At 40.1% G+C, this 21,704-nt stretch overlaps 1 protein-coding gene across 1 annotated transcript in view; it reads left to right on the plus strand.

Annotated features, from left to right (window-relative positions):
• LOC114049737 (kinesin-like protein KIF26B) overlaps positions 1-21,704 on the plus strand; it is a 605,544-nt gene that overhangs the window by 338,019 nt on the left and 245,821 nt on the right. The gene's annotated exons all lie outside the window — the stretch shown is intronic.

Below are 21,704 nucleotides of genomic sequence, written 5' to 3' on the forward strand. Positions count from 1 at the left end.
TAACAGCATGACCTCCTGGACTCTCACCGTCTTGATTCCTTTCTTTAAAATGTATTCGAGTCCTTAAAATGTAGTACCAGAACTAAATACGGTACTACTTCATATGTGGTCTCAGCAAGACATAATGGATTAATATGTTTTTGGGGAGGAGGCTGTGAACTGAACCAGTTCTGAATCTATACTATTGTCTAAGCCCCATTTCTTAAAAGTGTTTACAAGGATATACTGAGAAACTTTGGCAAATGTCTTGAAAATGTACTCTACTAACCCAACCAAAAGAGGAAATGAAATTATGCTCTGGCATAACTTGTGCTTGGTGAACCCATTCTGTTCATAATGATTAATGTTCTCTTATGTTCATCAGACATCCCTTTAATATTAATTCTAGAATTATGTCAGGAATTGGAGTCAAGCTTACTTAAATAATGCAATTACTTCCGTTTTTCAAAAAATCAGGGTGTTTGCCCATCTCCAATTTTATGTCACTTCTCTTCTTGACTTCAGTCTCCAATAATGATTCATCAGTCACATCTATCATTTCTTTCATTCTAGACCATGGAAAAGATTGATCCAGAGCTTATTAAGAACCAACATATTTGGCCTTATTTTCACCATGCTCTAACCAATTGAACCAATTGGCCAGAGATCAAAGGCATTAGAAAGGAGATGCAGAAGAAATAGTTTTAAAATATGCTGGCCAATTTTCTTTAGGCTTACTGTATGATTTTTCTTTCTATCCAATTTTCTTCAAACCTAAACTTTCGTTTAAACATTTGGCTTGTGAGTACACCTTTCTTTTTGTCATTGTATCACACTTACTATTGTAGGAAAACATTAGTGGAGACTCTGAATGAAATACTTAGACATGTATTCTCCTCCAAACCTCTAATAGAGTTAAGTGAACAGATGGCAAAGAACTGTATCAGCTGCCCACTGGAGCACAGGTTGGACCTTGACTTTTTGTTTCTTTGTTACCCAAAGAAACAGATCAGCCCTGGGAAAGAAATAATCAGATAAAGTAGAAAAACATATATAAATGATTTAAGGGAGCGTTGCCCAGGATGGATATTAAAAGTAAATAAACAAAATCAAAACATGGTATCAGTACATCTGGAACGTGAAAGTTGTTGATATAATATTACCTACAGTAAGGGTAGGAAAGATAGGACTCATGTGGGCTCTTGCTTGCTTGCCCCCTTTTAGTTTTCTGATTAAAAGGCAAATTTGGGGGAAGACATTTGTTAAGATTCAACACTAAATATATAAAAATTCAACCTCAATTCGAGAATCATTACTTAAAGACCTACTGTCTTCAAGAGACTCAGAAACAATCCTAACCCATAAGGACTTACGTTCTTTTTGAGGAAACATGTGCACAGATGAGCAAATATCAAATAATTTTTATAGAAAGAAAGCACTAACAGAAGAAATTGAGGGAGGCTTCACAAAAGATGGTGGTATTTGAGTTGAGTCAAAACCATTTGCCTCTTCATAGAGTTGACATGAATTTCAGTAAGGAAGATAATAGAATCTAAGATTGAGAGATACAAGAAAGTTCATTTAATCCATTCCCCTCATTTTAAAGATTAAGGCAGCTGAGGCTAGGGGAGGTAAAGTGATTGGCCTAAACTCACATGCATTGTAAGTGGCCAATTTGAGATTTGAACTTGAATACTCAGCCTTTAAATCTAGCAATCTTTCTAATGTCCCAATCATGTTTGCCAGTGCTTAGCTTGAGTCTAAGGTTTGTTGTGGTTTTATTTTTATTTATTTATTTATTTATTGATGAGACAATTGGGGTGAAGTGACTTGCCTGGAGTCACACAGCTAGTAAGTGTTATGTGTCTGAGCCCAGATGTGAACTCAGGTCCTCCTGACTCCAGGGCCAGTGCTCTATCCACTGCCCCACTTAGCTGCTCCTGTTGTGGTTCTAAAATAACTTGAGAAATTGAGTCCCATAAGGACCAATTTTTCTTGTCTCCTCTCCTAGCCCAATTTTGGACCTATGTAGAGAATTCTCTTAATGGAAATTCCTTCTACCATTGCAATTCAGGGACTGTAATATGTAGTCTTACAAAGTTGCCTGAGGCGCTGAGAAATTAAGTGAATGCCCATGATTATTTAGTAAAGTATATATTATAGGAAAGATTTAACCCAAGTTCTTCCTGACTCTACCCACTATGGCTATCTCTCTACCCACTATGCCAATGCTTCCTCTTGGGGTATTCCATGGATTAGTGAAACATAGCCATTTTGCAATATGTTGCATTTGCAAAAAATTCACAATATACCCAGAGCAGTGAAGCTTTGAAACTCTGGCAGATGGAATTATCTCTGAATTCTCTTAGAGTTATTAACAGTCTGAGCATGCCACACATAAACAAATTCTTCTTAATATTAGGAGATGAAGTTTCTCTTGATGGGGGAAAAAGGAACAAAGGAAGTAACATGATAAAGATGATAACATTTTTTTTCATGGTTTCGATTTAGTCATTAGAGCCATACAGTGGCATACCCTGCTTAAAGGGTGGTACCATGCATGCTTCATCCTTGTCAAAAAAAAACGTTAAGTTCCTATGAAAGTTGGAGATGACAATCTGGTTTTTCATGAAGATGCATTCATCGTTTGTTGGGACACATAAATGCCTGTGACTTTATTGGGTTAAGAAAAGAAAAAAGAAAAACGTTCCTTTCCAAAATAGGATTCAATCTGAAACCCTAAGAGACCTCATCCTACTGACATTTTAATCAATATGGTTTGGGAAGGGTTGGCAATGTTTCTTGGACAGCTGACTCCTTTGATAAAGAACCTATAGTTGATGGGATCTCAGGGGACATTGAATCTGAGGATCTGATGTGTGGGAAGGTGAGGATCAAAGTTGGACAATCCCTGAAGATATTTGCTTTTGGCTTGTACATAACTAGATAAAACATTTTATTAAGCACTTATGTGCTAGGCACTATGCTAAGTGCTGGGGGTACAGATACAAGAAGAAAGACCATCCCTATCTTGCTTAGATTCTCTGGGGAAAGACAACACGTAAAGAGGAAAGGGGGAAAAGGGGAGAGTGGAAAGACCTACATAGTATGGTGTGTAGAAATGGCTGAAGAGTAGAGGCCTGATTCTGAGTAAGAAAAAGTGAGGAGATGGATAGGAAGTGGAGGAGAGGCCTGGCTTTCAGCAAGATATGATAAGTAATAATAATAATAATAATTGTAAGCATTTATAAAGCACTTTTAAGGTTTGAAATATACTTTGCAAATATTATCTCATTTTACTTTCAAAACAACCCTGGAAGGTTGGTGTGATTATTCCTGTTTTATATATAAGGAAACTGGGGCAGGCAGAGGTTAATTGACTTGCCTAGGGTCATACAGCTAGTAAGTATCTGAGACAGGATTTGAACTCTGGTCTTCTGGATACCAAGTCGCTGTACCACCTAGGTGCCAAAGTTAAAGCTAAAACTTACTTATCAGAGGTATGGGTCCAAGGTTGTGGTGGTTGAGAAATGAAGATGATGGCCTAGGTATATACAGAGTGGCAAGGAGATGGCACAGGGACCTGGTTTCTAAGTTCACCTATTAGAGCCAGGTGACCAAGGAGTTTAAAGTTAACTTACTCTGAAAACTTTTTCCAGGGAGGGTACCAAACCAGTAACCTTGAAGTCCCTCAAAACTCATTACAACTTGAAACTTTCTTCATTTGATTTGGAGAGGATTCTCTACTGATGAGGTTACTTTTCACTACCACTAAAGACCTTTGCTCCAATAAATTATAGAAGGCAAAGGAGGGATTTGTGCTCAGACACCAAAAAAAATTTTTATGTGACCCTCTTCCTTCCCATTACAGAGGAGTTAAGGGTCCTTTTTCAGAGGTATCTGAGCATGTTTTAAATGACCTGAATTTGTGTGGGAAGAGATGGTAAGCAGAGACTTGCCTTGGTTTTTTGAAGGCTTTTCCAGTGAAGCACAGACTCTTGTTGGTTGTACCATGTAGGTAAGGTCTCTAGTATGAGTCCAGCAACAGACTGCATCTGTTTCCATAGACCAGTCCAGCTAAGTGTGTAATAGTCCATCACCAATAGGTTAGCTATTTGGTGTTGAATACTGGGCAACCCATGAAACAGATTTTTTGAGTTGGGGTGGGATAAGTGACCACTCATAAGAGATGTGGTGTTTTGTGGCAAGGGAGCCCGACTGAAATTATGACAAGTGTCCTACTAGGCACATGGATGCATTTTGTGAGAACATGAGGCAGTGGGACCACCACTTACCAACCATGTCTCTAGAAGATAAATGAGGAAGCATGTTACCATCCTCCTGAGAGAGAGGTGATGGACCCAAGGCACAGAGACATACATTTTTTGCTATGACCACTGTGCAAATAAGCTTGGATTGACTATGCTCGTTTGTTAGCATGGTTTTTTCTCCCTTTCTCTCAGTTAATTGGAGAGTAGGGAGTTTAGTCTTGATGATGCCAAAAATAAGATTGTTGTAAGAAAATTTTTTTTAAATGAACAAAAACAACTAAGAGGAAGTTAAGAAGGAAGCAAAAGTGAGCAAGACAGTTTTGAAAGTAATGTAGAATTTATTATATGCTTTTTCTTCTTTAAAAAGCAAATAGTGTAGAATTGAGATGTATGGTTTCACATAGAACCCTCTGTGTTCTGCTGTATGTATGGAAATGCTCTTTTTTTTGATGTTTAAGTTCAGAATAAAAAATTAAAACAAAATCAACAAAATGTGAGGCAGTGGGAGGAAAGGAAGAATGAGAAAATATTAAGTGGTTTGTAATAAGTGAGGAATAGTGTTCAATGCAGAAATTCTTTTTTTAAATTAATTTATTTTGCATTATCAACAATCACTTCCATAGGCTTTTGAGTTTTAAATTTTTCTCCACCTCCCTCCCCAAGATGATATAGGCTATACATATACATTCCTATCAAACATTTTCACATTAGTGATTCAACACAGAAATTCTGAGGCTAAAAGTGAAAATATGTGTTTGGGATTAGATATTGGGGAGGAGAAGACAGGGAAAAGAGTGAAAGAAGAAAAGGGAAGGGAGATAGGAAGAAAAAAGTCCCTTGTTTTTTGTGCTCTGACATTTCTTTTTGTTTAAAAACTGTATTGTCTGGGAGCACACTGTGCAGATTATGACTTGCAGGTAGATGGGTAGACCTTTGACTTAGTTTGTTGGTATATCTATAGATAGATAGATAGATAGATAGTTATATGTTTGTGTCTATATCTACATCTATCTATCTTTGAAAGATACCACAGGTGGACAGTTAACCAGGCCCAAAATTGAATAGGAGAAGAATGCTTACATTTGGAAAATTGCACTATGGTTTCAACAAAACCAAGTTAGTGGGGCATCTAGGTGGCACAGTGGATAGAGCAGCAGCCCTGGAATCAGGAGGACCTGAATTCAAATCTTGCCTCACACTTACTAGCTATGTGATCTTGGGCAAGTCACTTAACCCTGATTATCTCCAATAACAACAACAAAAACCCCCAAAAAACAAAACTCAAAAAACCAAGTCAGCTTCTTGTTATAAAAGTCCACTTTTTTTTAAATCACCAATTGTCTCCTTGTGATTGTATGTATCTGTGAATGATGGCATATCATCTCAGAAAAATCAAAGTTGCAGATTCCACTCCCCCCCAAAGGGCAAGAAATAATGTATTATGGGCATACATATATTACAACATATTGCCAATGGAAAATATCATTCAGGACATGTCTGATCACAAAAGGAGATGGGCCAGCCATGCAGTGAGAGTGAAGGATAACAGATGGACAGCCCAAATGTTTCAGTATTGCATTGATATTCCTAGAATATTAAAAGAACTAGAGGAAAGCCTCAAGCACATTGGGTAGGTCCTCTATGAAGGATTTATGGAAAGACGTTAAAAAGAATCACACGGGTTGAGGAAGTGTAGCTGGGTTGCAGCCTTCACTGGTAGCAAGAGTACTCCTATTGATGAGATCATGGACTCATTGAAGAATTATAGTCCTGAAGTTAGCTCTGTGATTTTATCAGTTTAAATAATGTAGATTTTGGAACTCATTTTTTTAGGGGAAATATGTATATATTTGCTTGCTCTAAGCAATCAGATTTTTTACAATATTGCTAAAGCTGAATGGAAAGAGAAGGCTTGAATGCTAGTGTTTTATGAGGAATGCTAATTAAAGAAATGGCTCCCTGCTTTCTCTGTTTCTATAGGCACTTATATTTAGCAAGGACAGATAGCAGACTCACATACAGGCATTCTTCCTGTTGTGCTGTGCTTTGTTGTAGAGTGCCAAGAAACTGTGTCACTTGGGGGAGAATGTTAGGAAGAGACAAGCAGCCTTGGCTAAGAACTGCTTTGTTGCTCATCTCAATTAAAATCATACCATTAACTTTACTTTAATGTGGGGTTTCTTGTGGTTCAATTTTCCTTTGGTGGGATCCATTAGGGGTGGGTGGGCAGAATTGACTGGCATACTCTTAGAATTCTGATGTACCCATTAAACATTTAGTATGTGTTATTGATGCTCTCCACCTATAGTATATGCGGTAATGGCTTTATCAAAGTTTCCCTTCTTACAGAGAGGGTATCAGGTTATTTGTAGTACAGCACAATGGCATCTAACACTGGATTAAGTTAGAAAGTCAGGGAGTGTATAAGGCAAAAATTGTGTCAAGCCAAAGTTTCAGGTTCCCTGCAGGAGATGTCCAATGTTAATAGCCTCTTACAGGATGGGACAGTTGAGGTAAAGGGAGTTAGTAGGAAGAGCCATCACATCTGGGTAAGGATTGGCTCCAAGGATAGAGTCAGTAGGGCTGGGGTGCCAAGTGGGGCTGTATATGAGTCCTGGTGTTAGACATGTCCTCTGTCTTTCAAAGGGAGGAGGTACCCCTGGGGCTAGGGGTAGAATTCCTCTCAGCTATCTACCTCCTACTCACTCTTGGACATGAGCTTATTGAATGGAATGGAGGGCAAAATTTTTTCACAACTGATGTTGTATTCTCATTCCATCTCTTTCTCTCTCTTGTCCTCTCCTTTCTTCTCTCTTTCTTTTTCTTTTACTCCCTTCTATCTCTTTTTTCTCTCCCTCCCTTATCCCTTTCTCTGTCTGTTTCTGTCTCACTGACTCTTCTTCCTTTCTTCCTTCCCTCCCTCCCTCCCTCTCTCTTTCTCTGTGTATAGTTGAATTTATGGACATTAAATGAGCAGATAATGCAATGCCCCTGTCCTCTAAATTCCAGGTGGAGCTGTAGGTTAAAGGTACTGTTTATAACATGGTTTCTCAATCATTTTTTTTTCATCTGTCTGCTTCATTTGACATAGTTGACCAGCCCCTGATTCTGAACATTTTCTACTCTCCAGCTTTTCATAACACTATTCTTTCTCCTCCTACCTGTCTGACTGCTCCTTGTCAGTCTTATTGGGTGACTCATCATTAATATCCTGCACCTTAACCATGGGTGTACCTCAAGACTTTATCCTAGGCCTTCCTCTCATCTCTCTCTACACACTCTCTTTTACTGACTTCATCACTTCCTTTTGTTTTAATGATCTCTATGTTGCTGGCTTCCATACATATATATATACATATACTTACATGTACACACATGTACACATGTAATAATAGCTAGAATTTATATAGCATGTTAAGGTTTGCAAAGCACTACACATGTTGTCTTATTTGATGTTCTCAACAACCTTGTAAGGTTGAAGCTATTATTATACTCGTTTACAGATGAGGAAACTGAGTCTGAGAGAGGTCAAATAACTTGCTCAGGTTCACACAGCCTAATAAGTGTCTGAAGTGGGACTTGAACTCAGGTCTTCTTGATTCCAAGTCCAGTGCCCTTACAAACCATGCTATCTGCCTGAATTTGAGTCTTATATCACCAGCTGTTAGATATCTGTTTTTTAACTAGATGTCCCATTGGCATTGCAAATTCAACTCATCCAAAAGAGAACTCATCATCATTCTCCTCCAACCAACTCCTCTTTCATACTTCCGGTCTTCCATCGAGGGCATCACAATTCGAGTCACCCAGATTCACAACTTTGAGGTCGTCCTTGAGTCCTAAACCACTTCATATATCCAAACAGTTGCTAAGTATTGTCAATTCCCATATCTATCATCCATCCCCTTCTCTCCATTCATATATCACCCTAGTTCGGTCTTTCTTCACCTCTTACCTAGACTACTACAATATTCCCCTAATTGGTTTTCCTCCCTCAATTTTCTCCCCTCTTCAATCCATCATTTACATAGATGCCCAAGTGATTTTCCTAAAGCATGGGTCTGACCATGTTGCCCATCTGCTCAGGAAGCTTCACTGGCTCCCTGTAACCTCAGTATCAACCGCAGACTCATCTGTTTGACATTTAAAGCACTTCACCACCTGGCTTCACCCCACCTTTCCAGGATTATTACATATTACTCCCCTTCACATACTTTGTGGTCCAGACAAATTGGCCTTTTTTTTTTTGGCAGTTCCTCAGGCATGTCACTCCATCGCCCATCTCTGCCTTTGCAAGACTGCTTCTCCATGCCTAGAATGTGTTCCTTCTACACCTCTGCCTCTTAGAAATCCTTAGCTTCCTTCAGGGTTCAACTTGAATGCTACCTCCTATATGAAACTTTTCCTGGGCCTTGGTTGACAGTGTCATCCTCTCAGAATTACCTTGCATTGATCTTATACATATTTTCTTACTCTTGTGGCAAAGCCTTCTTAGATAGAATGTAAGCTTCTTGAAGGTGGGAATGGTCTCATTTTTTTCCTTTCTTTAGAAAGAAAAATTTGGCCTCCAGAAATTGTCCATGTTGTCTTATTGTCTAAGAGGAGTGGATTTGAAGAAAAAGAGAATGACTTCTCTTTTGGACAGTTGAATTTGAGGTGCCAATGGGACATTAAGTTGGAAATGTCTAATAGCTGTTGATGCAAGTAAGGTGATAGCAGTCCTTTTGCATTCATATAAGAAGGAATAGAGAAGGTCAATCATGGGGATAATCCAGGGTTGGGAGATTATAACTCCAGTGATGTCACCCAGTCCAGATCTTTGTTGCAGAACATGAAAAAATGCACTTTAATCCTCCTCTCCCCACAGTATCTTCCTTTATGCTTCCATTCAGTTGTATCCTTTGAAAAAACCCAATCAGTTGCTAACAAGAATCCCTCTATTTTGGATCTCTTCACCTTCTTGCACCAACACCTGGTACTCTGGTCTCCTTTGGCAGCATTCATTAAATACTGTAACCCTGGACACCTTCCCTCTATTGCTGGGTCCCTGCAGGGCTAGGAGAAGAAATATGCATAATCCTTGCTTCTCACTTCCACTTCCAGAGCATCCTTTGGCTTCTTTAACTCAGCTGTTTCCTCGTTTGAGGTTCACTCCATCACACATATTCAGTGCAGTGACTTGTCATCATCATTCATTCATTTTACATTTTTCTTTGTGACTAGCCATTCTGTGCTTCATTTCTTACTTAGCCTTAATCACTGAATAGGGGTTGCCTCAGTCAAACTGAAACCTAGGAAAAACCTTAGTTTAAAAAGGCCATGCATCCGGGGCCGTCTCCAGTCATCCTGATCTATATCTGGCCACTGGACCAGATGGTTCCGGAGGATAAAGTGAGGCTGGTGACTTTGCACAGCCCTGCCTCACTTAAATCCAATTCACTTGCAAGTCATGACATCACCTTCCTGATGTCATGGTCCTCCTTGAGAACGAAGGACATACCACCACAACAACAACCTGTCATTGTCTTCTGATGGTTTCTACTTCCTTCTCCTTATTTTCTCAAGGAGTTGAGTGCCTTGCTTATATTCTTACTCTTCTTCCTTATTAGATACTTACTAGCTATGGGACCCTGGGCAAATCACTTAAAACTCTCTAAGCTTTAGTTTCTTCATCTTCAACATCAAGAAATTGGTCTTGATAGTCCAGAAGGCCCCTTCTGTAATCTTATGACCCTATGACCTCTAGTCACTGTTCCCAGACATTTCTTCACCATGCTATCTGTATTCCAGACATTATCCTCAACTATCCTCTTACTTGGAGCCCTGGTAGGAGAACTCTGATAAATGAGTGCTTTCACTTTATCTTGATAGGAACCAGGCCTCCACACCATATCCCCATAACTCATCCCCCCGTCCTGCTCCCCATTATATGTTGTCTACCTCATTTAGAATGGAAGCTCCTTGAGAGCGGAGACTATCTTTATGGCTTTTATTTGTATCTTCAGCTCTTAAAATAGTGCCTGGCACGTAGCTTGTTTTTGTTGTTGTTGTTGAGTCATTTTAGTTGTGTCTGACTCTTTGTCACTGCTTTTAGGATTTTCTTGGCAGAGATACTGGAATGGTTTGCCAATTCCTTCTCCAGCTCATTTTACAAATGAGGAAACTGAGGCAAACAGGGTTAAGTGAGTTACCCAGGGTTACACAGCTAGTAAGTGTCTGAGACCAGATTTGAACCCATGAAGAGAAGTCTTCCTGACTCCAAGTTCTGGCATTCTATCTGCTGTGCCACTTAGCTGCCCTGGCACATACCTAGTACTTAATAAATACTCTATCATTATAATTTCTCCTCTTCTCTTTTGACCTGCTTAAGAAAATAAATAGAGGACCCAGCCTCTGACTTCAAGGATCTTGCTATTCAGTTGGGGGAGAAAACTAAGAGAATTATTAAAAATCAACATTTAAATTAATGCATCATAATATAACACGAATGATATGCCCAAGTTCTGAGAAGCTGAGGATTACTAAAGTGATAATCCCACTGTACTCTGCTTTAGTCAAATCACATTTGAAATACTCTCTTCAATTCTGGGTACCAGTTTCAGAAGGATATTGAAAAGCTGTAGAGTAGCCAGATGAGGATAACAAGGATGGTTAAAAAGCTTTGAATCCAAGCTATATGAGGCTAATACAACAGAGAATATTTAGCTTGTGAAGAAAGAAGAAAAGACTGTTGTTGGGGAGTGTGTAACAGGGAAAGCAGAACGTGATGGTTTATTTTTAAGTATCTGGAGGACTGCAGTGTATAAGAAGAATTAATTGAGTTCCTTGTAAACCCAAGGGGCAGAACTAGAAATAATGGATAGAAACTGCAGAAAGTTAGATTTGGGCTTGATATAAGGGAAAAAAAAAATCCTAACAATCACAGCTATCCAAAAAGGATTGGATTGTCTGGGGGAGTAGAAGACTGACCCTTCCTGTAAGTCTTCAAGCAAAGACTGGATGTTATAAAGGGGATTCCATTTCAGTTATGACTAGCGTATGGTTAGAGTATAGTATGGGCTAGATATGACCCTTGAGGCCCCTTCCAAATGTGATGTTCTGTGATCAGAGCAGGGTGGAATTAGTCAGGGTTCTCATCTTTTCATTGCCTTTTACAGACCCAGGTAAGATGAAAAAATAAAAAACAAAATCAGTCAGCCATCAAGCTATCCGACACACACCTTGTGTTTCTGTAGGAAGATTAGCATAATTTTATGCTTTGTTTGTTATAAAATGACTTTTATCATTCTCGATTTTTAAATTGATATTTATTTTGTAATTCTTTTTCTGAAAGCTCTAAATATTTCACTTTGGTTGGAATCTTACTTGTCTGTTAATGATTCAGGGACATAAAGGTTTATGACAAGCACAGACTGAAGCCATTTGAATGGGAATTATATGATGCTAGTGATGGTGATCATTATCGGGCTGGGCTGGGACAGTGGAAAAGGCTAAGGCATGATCACCAGCCCCTTCTGCAGCATGCATACAGAAAGACGGCCTTTTGATGTGCAGCTGCAGCTGCTGTCCATAGCGCCTGCCTGACGCTGTTTACATCTCTGCCTCTTAGACGCGACTGCCCAAGCTGTTTGGCTGGAAAACTGCCGCCCCATTCCCGATAGCTCTGAGCCAGACTGGTCTGTATGGGAGAGCAGACGGGCATATTATTAGCTCATACCTAGTCACTGCTGGGCCCAGTAGGCGACAAGTGGGTCGACAAGCAAGGGAGGAGGCAGCTGCTCCTGTTGCAATGACTTCTGACGCCACGATCTTACTTCGGTGGCTAAGGGCTGGGGTAGCTCATGGCGCCTCTAGCCCCTGGGAATGGGAGGCCTGGTTGGGGATGTATGCCATTGCGTGAATGTGAGGTAAGGGTAAAATTTAGGATGATGCAGTGGGATAAGTTTAAAATATGAGCTCCCAATCAAAAAATTCCTGAAGGGGCTCCCTGATACTTTGCTAACTGCAAAATAAAGCAGATATCCAGTCCTGGGGTCTATTGCTGGGACTTGGCAGAAGAACCAAATGACTGGCTGAATGAGCCAGTCAATGAATACAGAAAACGACAGGCTCTTTTATTTGTCTTGTTAAAAGGAAAGGACCTGGCTTAACTAGGGATACCTCTGCCCCAGTAGGGGGAGGGGCAGCTAGGTGGCACAGTGGATAGAGTACTGGGCCTGGAGTTAGGAAGGCTTATCTTCCTAAGTTCAAATCTGGCCTTAGATACTAGCTATGTGACCTTGGATGAGTCACTTAACCCTATTTATCTCAGTTTCCTCATCTGTAAAATGAGCTGGAGAAGGAAACGGCGAATCACTCCAGTAGGTTTACCAAGGAAACCTCAAATGAGGTCATGAAGAGTTGGACAGGACTGAACAACAACACCCCTCCCCCCACCCTCCCTACCCCCTCCAAGGGAACCCTAAGGGCCATGGACAAGGAAAAAGTACTAGGGCAGTATCCACAAATATTTATCAAAAAAATCTGGTCTATCCCAGGCATTGTTTAGGCCTTGAAATACAAAGAAAAAATTGAACTAGTCTCTACCCTCAAGCGGCTTCCACTCTATCGGCGGAGAACACACGTCTACAAATAAATTTATACAAAATAACTGCAAGGCAGTTTGCGAGCATAGCATTGGCAGGAACAACTTCAGACAGGATGTGTGTCTGCTGAACTATGAAGGAATAAGAAGAGACAGATGGAAGTCGCTGTAGTTTATTGAGCAGAGGAACGACACGGTCAGATCAGTGTTTAGGATGAGAAATTTGGCAGCTGTATGGAGGATGGGTTGGAGATGGAAGAGGATGAGGGAGGAATGAGGGAGACTGCTCAGGAATTTTTTGGTAGTAGTGTCAGTGTGATGTGGGCCTGAGCTGGGGTAGGTGGCTGTGTGAGTGGAGAGGAGGGAGGAGTCCAGAGATGTGGTGGAGGTAAAATCGACGTAAGGCTGGGCTGTGGCTAGGAGCACCTCCAAAGCAGGGGAGGGATGCAACCAGGGTTGTGGCCTGAGAGCCTTCACTCGAGGCTGTGGCAAGAAGAGGAAATCCACAAAAGCCTTGCAAGAGGTGGCAACTGGAACTGGACCTGGACCCATGGTCACACCAACTCTTGCCTTTTCAACCGGTGGGACTCCTGGTTCGATTTCAGTCTTGAGTGGGATAGCTCAGAGATGGGGGAAACCCTAAGACATTAAAGAGGACTGAGCCTTCTCTAGGGAGGAGGGGATTGGGACACTTGATTGTTGATCTTACCGGGGAGGGTCCTTTGTCTAGGAAGCCCAAAATTTCTAGTTTAGGAGTTTCCAAGTGTAGATTCCAGAAGTAGAGGATCCAAAAACTGGAAAGGGGGTAGGGTGGAGACCATCACCTAGCATGATGCTTTGCACATAGTAGGCATTTAATAAATGTTTATTGACTGAATTACGAGACAGGAGAAGGAGATGGGACTAAGACAGAGATAGCCTGTAAACTGGAGAAAGACTAGGCCCCTCCGGTGTCAACGGCTTTTCTAGACAACGATATCCTGCAAGGAGGATGTGGGGGCAGAGGTGGGAGGGTGAGTTGTCCGTATAATACATGAATGGTTTGAATGCTATTTGGACCTGTGACATGGGTGTGGGGTGGGGAGAGGGAGTCATCAGTAGTGTGAATAAGGTGAATATGTCTGTTTCTGGGAATGTATTTGTAGGGGAAAATGTTGATCTCTCTGTGCTTCTGATGGAATGTAACTAGAATGGGTGAGTATATATCTTGGAGAATGATTGCATGGGATGGAGAAAGAGTGCTGACGATATCATTAGTAAGAGGGGGCAGTACAATTTTGGCAAGTGGGTCTAGTTTTTGGCAGGCTCCTGGATTCGAAAAAGTCCATCGGAAAAGGTGGTTTATAGCTTTCTCTACCATCTTGTGTAATTAGTAACTTGTCCAAGCTGCTATTCTTTCAGTCCAGCCTTGGCCCTTGTTTTATCTGCCTCAGCATTAAGGCCATTCCTAATTCTGGTTTAGAAGGCCAATGTCAGGAACTCTAGATCCATAGCTTTATTCTGGGCACATAGTATAATAAGCCTGGATGGGAGAGAGGTGGTATTTCATATTTATTGAGTACCTACAATGAGCTCATGCTGTGCCGAGAATACCCAGAGCAGACATTCTTCTCTGGAAGTTTATATTGGGAGGTAACAAGACAAGGGCACATCTGTACACAAGCCACATGTTATTGTCACATCAGATACACAGATAGCATGTGGCATGGTGGTGTTTGTTAACTGTGATTTTTAATCATGCCTTCATTTGGTTCCTGTTAATTATCTTGGTTTGTCCTTGGCCATTTTTTTCCTCTCGCCTGAACTAAATATATGATTTGTCATTTGAGGAGAGATGATTGGTTGGCAGATGTTTGGAGGAGTCATGTGTATCCATAGGTGCCAAACTGATATTCCTAAAGCTCTAACCACGTCACTCCCCTACTGAAGGGAACTCTTCTATTTGACATTTAAGGCCCTTTACAATCTGACTCCAGCCTATCTTTCTAAACTTATTTCACATTACTCCCCCTAGCAAACTGTATAGTCCATCCAGACTGTTCCCTGTTCTTGACATTCCATCTTGCCTCTGGACAGACTGTCCTCCATGCCTGCGATGTACTCTCTCCTCCTCTCCAGCTCTTAGAATCCCTGCTTCTTGGAAAGCTCTGTCCACGCACTACCTCCTACATGAAACCTTTCCTGGTCCTCCAGTTCTTTTAATTAGAAAAGAACTTATATAATAGTTCCTAATTACTTTGTATTTACTTTATATAGTTTTTTTTATTTATAGGTTGCTTATTACTTTCCCCAACATATAATGTAAAATCCTGGAAGGAAAGGACCATCCTGTTTTTGTCTATATCCCCAACCTACTGCAGACCTTGGCACACAGTAGGGCTTAATACATACTTGGTGAATTAAGGTAAATTGAATTAGCTTGTGTGACTTAGAATGAATTCATTTCCTGTAGAAGAAGTATATGTATTTGAAGACCATGGAGAATAAAGCTTATATTAAATTGTGGACACATTAGAGTGTATCTACAGCGGTGAAGAGTGTGGAAACTGTGTTATGGGGGGAATTGTTGAAGGAATTGAAGACATTTTGCATAGAGAATGAAAAAAAAAAGACATGAAAACAGTAACATATTTTGTGACGCTTCCTGTAAAAAAAGGAGTGCGATTATTCTTTATGGCTAAAAGGCAAAACAAGTAGTGGACAGATGTTTTGTGGATGCAGTTTTCAATATATCAAAAATTTATTGCTGTCTATTGCTTTTATATTACCTATTTTCCCACTGTATTCCTCTTCCATCCTCTTTCATCTAGCCATTTTTCATAATAGATCATAAAAAGAGGGAAAAAACAGTTCAGAAAAAACTAGGCAACACATTGAAAAAGTCCATTGTTATATGCAATGCTCCCCATGGATGGTTCCTCACCTCTGTAAAGCAGTGGAGTTGGAGGTAGGTCTTTTTATATATTCCTTTTTGGGTCTGACCTTGGTCAATTTATTTGATGTTGTTTTCCTTTCCATTTGCATTGCTGTAGTCATGTACGTTGTTTTCTTGATTCTGCTTACTTCAGTCTGCATCAGTTCATGTAAGTCTTTCATTGCTTCCCTATATTCATCATATTTATTATCTCTTAAAGCACAGTAATATTTCAGTGCATTATGTACCATAATTTATTAAGCCATGCCCTAATTAATAGGTATCTACTTTGTTTATGATTCTTTGCTGCCATAAAAAGTGCCACTATAAATATTTTGGTAAGATGAAGCCTTTCTTTGTGTTATTGACTTCCTTAGGCTGTATGTATAATAATAGGATCTCAGGGTCAAAGGATGTGGATGGATATTTTGTTCACTGTCCCTGAATATTTCCATATTGTTTTCCTGAATGGCTGTACCTATTTACAGCTCCACCAACAAAGCATGTGTGTTGTTCAGAAAGAAACTTTTAACAATTACAGCTGTCAGGAAGGGGGAGAAAAATTTTAAACTCAAAAGCATATGGAAGTGATTATTGATAAATCAAAATAAATTAATAAAAAAACAATTACAGCTGTCAACACAGAACATGCTGCCTAAATCACTAGAGATATTCAAGGCAGAACTTAGAGTTTTTTGTTAGAGATGCTGTGAAAAGATCTGCTGCATCATGTTAAAGGTTGGACCAGATGACTTCTTAGGTACATTCCAACTCCAAATTCTAAGAAGCTAAAATAACATATGAATTAAATCTGACGAAATGAATTTCTGGAGTGGGTTTTAGCCCTTCCAAGTTTTCATGATACCAGCATCCCCTCTTCCTTTAAATAGTTACAGTTCAGGTCTATTGGTATAATCAGGACATCTGAGGTTAATGGGATATAAATGGTTCCAACTAACTCAGCCAGTAGGTCAAATGGTCATGTGACTTTTGTTTGGGGCAACTGGTTTTTGTCAGATGGAGCTAAGAGAGGTTCCGTATGTCCCTTGCATTCCGTTCAGCACAAACTGTACTGTGTGTACCTGTATTGTTGGTCATTTAAATAGAAACAGGCAGAAACAGCCCAAAACAGCCCATTCTGTAGTGAGGGCCCTAGAAACATATGTCCCCTCTTTTCATCTCATTTTTTTTCCTTTTGGTAGAACCATGATAAAAGCCATCCTTACGAACTTTTCTTGTTTATTTTTCTCTGGGGTGCTGCTGTCCTTTCAAACAACCCTACCTTTGGGTGGTTTGGGAGAGCAGGGGTGGGATGGGGAGAAGAAAACAAGTTCAGAACATAGTCAACAAGCATTTATTATTTTAAAAAAATTTGATATCTTTTATTTTCACATTGCTTGATTTTCTCCCAATATCCTTCTTCCTCCCCTCTCCCAGAGAGCCATCCCATTTAAGAGATTTTTTTTTAAGAAAAAGAAGAGAAAAAAGTCAGTAAGACCAATCACTGCATTAAAAATGAGCATTTATTAAACACAAAATAAAAAAAGGAGACAAAAACCTCGAGGAGACTGATTACATGGAGGGCAAATAAACATGTTTGCAGGCACACAAATGAAGGATATGCACACACACAATAATTCAAAATAGTTTTTATGTGTATATTTATATACGTTTATGTAGATAGATAGATAGATAGATAGATAGATTGATATCCTGAATAACTGGCTATCTTTGGAATGCTAAGAGGCAAGGAGCAACCAAAGAGGGCTTTTATATTTGTTTCTCTAAGAAAGCAGCATAAAAATAGTCAGAAAGACTCAGAGTAGTCAAAGTAGTTCAGAGTCCCACTTCACAAATAGTGGCTATTTGACCTTAGACAAGTCACTTAAAATCTCTGTTGTGTGCAAAGATCTAGGACAATCAATTGCAGAATAGACATTGATCAACGTTTGGAGAGGGAATTCCTTCCTCAGAGTCCCCAATGCAAAGTTCCCTCCCTACCCCATTGAAATCACAGACTGAAAAACATTGTTCCTCTATTGATGGTCCCAGGCAATAGCTCCTTAAAGTCCATGTAATCCTTTCTAATAATAATGGCTAGCTAGTAATTTTACAGTGTTTCCCTAAAGTCTTAGTGTGGTTTTAAGGTTTCATAGCTTTAAAAAGTCTTGGAGTCCTTTAAGCCATGAAAGCTTTAAAAAATTTACTAAGACTTTTGGGACACCATGCTCAGCACTTTAAGGTTTGCAAAGTGCTTTACGCATGTTATCTCATACCTCTAGGTCTCAGAGGCACTCATAGGCACTAATCCAACTGAACAAACATTTATTAAGCACTTAACATGTGCATGGAGTGTTCTGTTGTAAGTGCTGGGGAGAAGAAAACAAAATGCAAAAAAAAATGGTTTCTGCCCTCAAGAAGCTTACATTCTTTGTTCCTGATTCCACTTAATTTGCTATGATAATCTGCCATGAAATCTAATTGACTCTGGAAGCGTATTCAGCCTCAAACCCCATGTGAACAGGACCATAGAAAATGGGCAGCCTGATGGGTTTGAATTTCTCCCTGGGACACTTGGTACTATGGGTGAGGATTTGTCCTTTCCCAAGAAGAAAAAATTACCTTCTTCTCCCTTTATCCCCAAGGGGCTCTGGTGTTACCAATGGCAGAATGCAGTTCACATTCCCATAGCTTTGCTCTGTACGCATGAAGCTAAGTTTGGAGAACTCTTTCCCTCCCCTGAAGAGCCAATACTTAAGTCAACTGACCATAAAAGCATTTCCTCTTTTGACAAGTAGGGACAGATGTGTCCAAGTGTTGACTATTATCATAAGGGATGAATACAAATGTTATCATTGCTAGGCTCTAAGCTTTGTTTATTTCTTTGGGATCCCCCACAGTTTCTGAATCTGGGAACCCTAACAGAGGGACCTTGATATTTGTCCCCTTCATCCTCCCCTTCCCCCAACTGCTTTTCATAGTCACAGTTCTGATGTGACACCAGGCTGCAATGTTCCCTCTCCCCTTTGTGTCAGTATCTACTCTAATAGTACAGTTCTTAGAACTGTGTATTTTAACTGTCATTGCTAATGAGACTCACAGAGCACTGGCAAGGAGGGAAGGAAATAGAGGATGGCTGTATTTGCTTCTAGCAGTAGGCTAGAACCCCAGAGGTGAGGCAGATACAATCATCCGACAGATACTTCAACAAGGAAAGACATATATATCTCAAGACTTTCCAAAATAATGACTCAGTAGAGCTGACATTCGAAATACATGTCTAGAGAGATAGATGTGTATTCAGGTATGCATATCATTCTACATGGAAGGACAGAAGGCTATATCTAAACATCATTAACCTAGATCTTTTGAGTTTGGGAAGGCATTGCCTGAGGTTGCCCTGCTTTTGGTGCACATAATATATCCCAGCTGCATGTAATCACCCTTTGGAATGAGGGAGAGGAGATAGCAGGCAGGCTGAAGGTGGTCCAGTAATAACTCACTTCAGTGATAAGACATGGATTCCTCCCCCCCCCCCACCCAATTAACTGCATGAAGTCCTGGGGAAAGGCAAAAAAAAAAAAAAGACAAAAGAAAGTAAACCACCAAACGGTCCCTGCCTATCAAAGGAGAGCTCATTGTCTCCCTCAAATAGGGAGCCAACCATGTACAAACAAGACACATCCAGGATAAATTTGGGGGATGTAATCTCATCTATAACTGAGGGCAGTTGTACTAGATGACCTCTAGGGTCCCTTCCATCACTAGATCTATGATCTGGTATTGGGGAAGCATATATACCTGGTACGATGTTTCAGCTGGGGGCAGGAGCACGAGATGATGGAGAGAGTGAGTGACAACCGAGGGCATGTTCTATGTCTTTTTTTCCCCCAGATAGAATATCAGCTCCTTCAGGGCAGGGATTGTTTTATTTTTTGTCTCGTATCCATGTCACCCAGCATAGTGCCTGACACATATGTTAGCTCTTAAATGCTTGTCGATTCTTTGATTATTTTGCCTCCCCTAGGATAGTGTTGAGTACTCAACAGAGGGGCTTAATTCATATTGGCAGCTGTCCTTTTGATCATGAGAATTAGTGAGAGGAGAGTAAAGTTACCAGGAGATCGCTATAGAACCCAAAATTGCAGCCAGGTACATGTGACCATCGTATGTACATGCGTGATTTGTTTTCATTGACACCTAGGAGAAGCATTTTGGCTGGTAGAGGGGAGGGGGAGCTCCCAATTTGTTGAGAGAGACCCAACAAATATCCCAGTTATGTGTATGATTGAAATAACAGTCCAAATGAATAAAACTTCTCTATAAAACTGAGATTTGCTGTAAAAATGCAAAACAAGAGTCTGCAGCAAGCACAAGAAACTTAGAGTCCCTTTCTTAATTAAGCAATCCAGGTAAACTTGCAACTCCTTTTTAGGAGTGACAATGAGAAGGAAGAAATCTCCATTACGTCATGCAGAGACTCATACGGGAAACAGCAAAGGGAAGGAAGACAGGAAAAGAATGAAGGCTAAGGGAAGCTTCTTAAAGAGTTTTTTCGGAAAATTCTGATCAAGCAAAAGAATTCCTTTTTGGTCAGTCTTTCATCATCACAGAAAATGACCTACAGGAGTATTTGCTTCATTCAAAGGGGTTGGTTTAAGGTAAGGTAAGAGAGATTTTATGACCTATTGAACTTGCCATAAATGATTAGAGCCACTCTCTGACCAAACAATGGAGAGCCAAGAGATGTCAGCAGAAGGGAAGCAAGGTCAGAATGCCACTGGTTATATCCTTAAAGAAACCAGTGGTTAGGAGATAAGCAGACTGAATAAGTAAGGCAAGCCAGATGCAAACCCCAGAGAAGCTAGCTGGGGGGAAGGAGGAGGAAGCAGAAACCATGGGAAAAACAGGAGAAGTTGCAGGCAACCTAGGTAGTCCTTAGCCAGTATTGGGTGGGCAGTGCACACATGGATTCTGTTTGGGGCAAAACTTGTGCTGCTAACTGAATTCAAACTAGAGACAGCAGAGGCTGGCAATATTCTTTAGGAGATGTTGATTATTTAGTGGATCATTCACTCACTGGAACCCTTCCCTCCAGTCTTGGGAGGCATTTTGCTTTTTTTTTTTTAGTTTATTTTATTTCTTGAGCCAGCAAATGTGATAAAACTGTTGATCAAAATAACTTCTGAGCTGTTAGTGCATTCTATTTAATGCTTATTAGTACAAAAGAGAGAGGGAACATTTCTTATTTTAGGGAGACAAAAGATTTGATCATTAGAAGCTTATCTGGGGGTATACAAATAATTTATAATAGTTGGACAGAGTGAGAGAGAAGTATCAGACCGATCAACCTAGCTATGAATTTGTGACTCATGTGCCTCTAGAGATGAAATTCTAAGTAGATTTAAATATAGCAGGCTGCCAAAGGAGTAAAAGGCAATTTTAATTTTTGCTAACCTTGGCTATTCAGCACTGGGCTTTGGAAAGTAAGGCACATTCTTCCCCCTTCTCCTTCTAGGGAAGGTAAGGGAAGGTAAGGGAAATAAATGACTTGGAAAGAGAAAACCATGCATTGGAAGGGGAGTTAGCTCCCAGGGAAATCTTGCTCTATGAGAGGAAGAGTTGTTTGAGTATGTTCAATAGGTTTCATGACTCAGTGGATTATTGACAGCTCAGCCTGCCCAGTGCTACCTACTATCTTTTGGGGGGGGGGCACATAATTTATTTTTATTATTTAATTCTTTTTTTATTTTATTTTTTTTAATTTATTAATTAATTTACTTTCAGTTTTCAACAATCACTTCCACAAGCTTTTGAGTTTTAAATTTTTCTCCCCCTCCCTTCCTAACTCCCTCCCCAAGATGGCGTGCTATCTGATATAAGCTCTACATATGCATTCCTATTAAACATATTTTCACATTAGTCGTGTTGTAAGGAGGAATTAGAACCTATAGGA

This window comes from Vombatus ursinus, unplaced genomic scaffold (genome assembly GCF_900497805.2).
Source record: "Vombatus ursinus unplaced genomic scaffold, bare-nosed wombat genome assembly UNPS02014798.1, whole genome shotgun sequence".
NCBI classification, from domain to species: Eukaryota; Metazoa; Chordata; class Mammalia; order Diprotodontia; family Vombatidae; genus Vombatus; species Vombatus ursinus.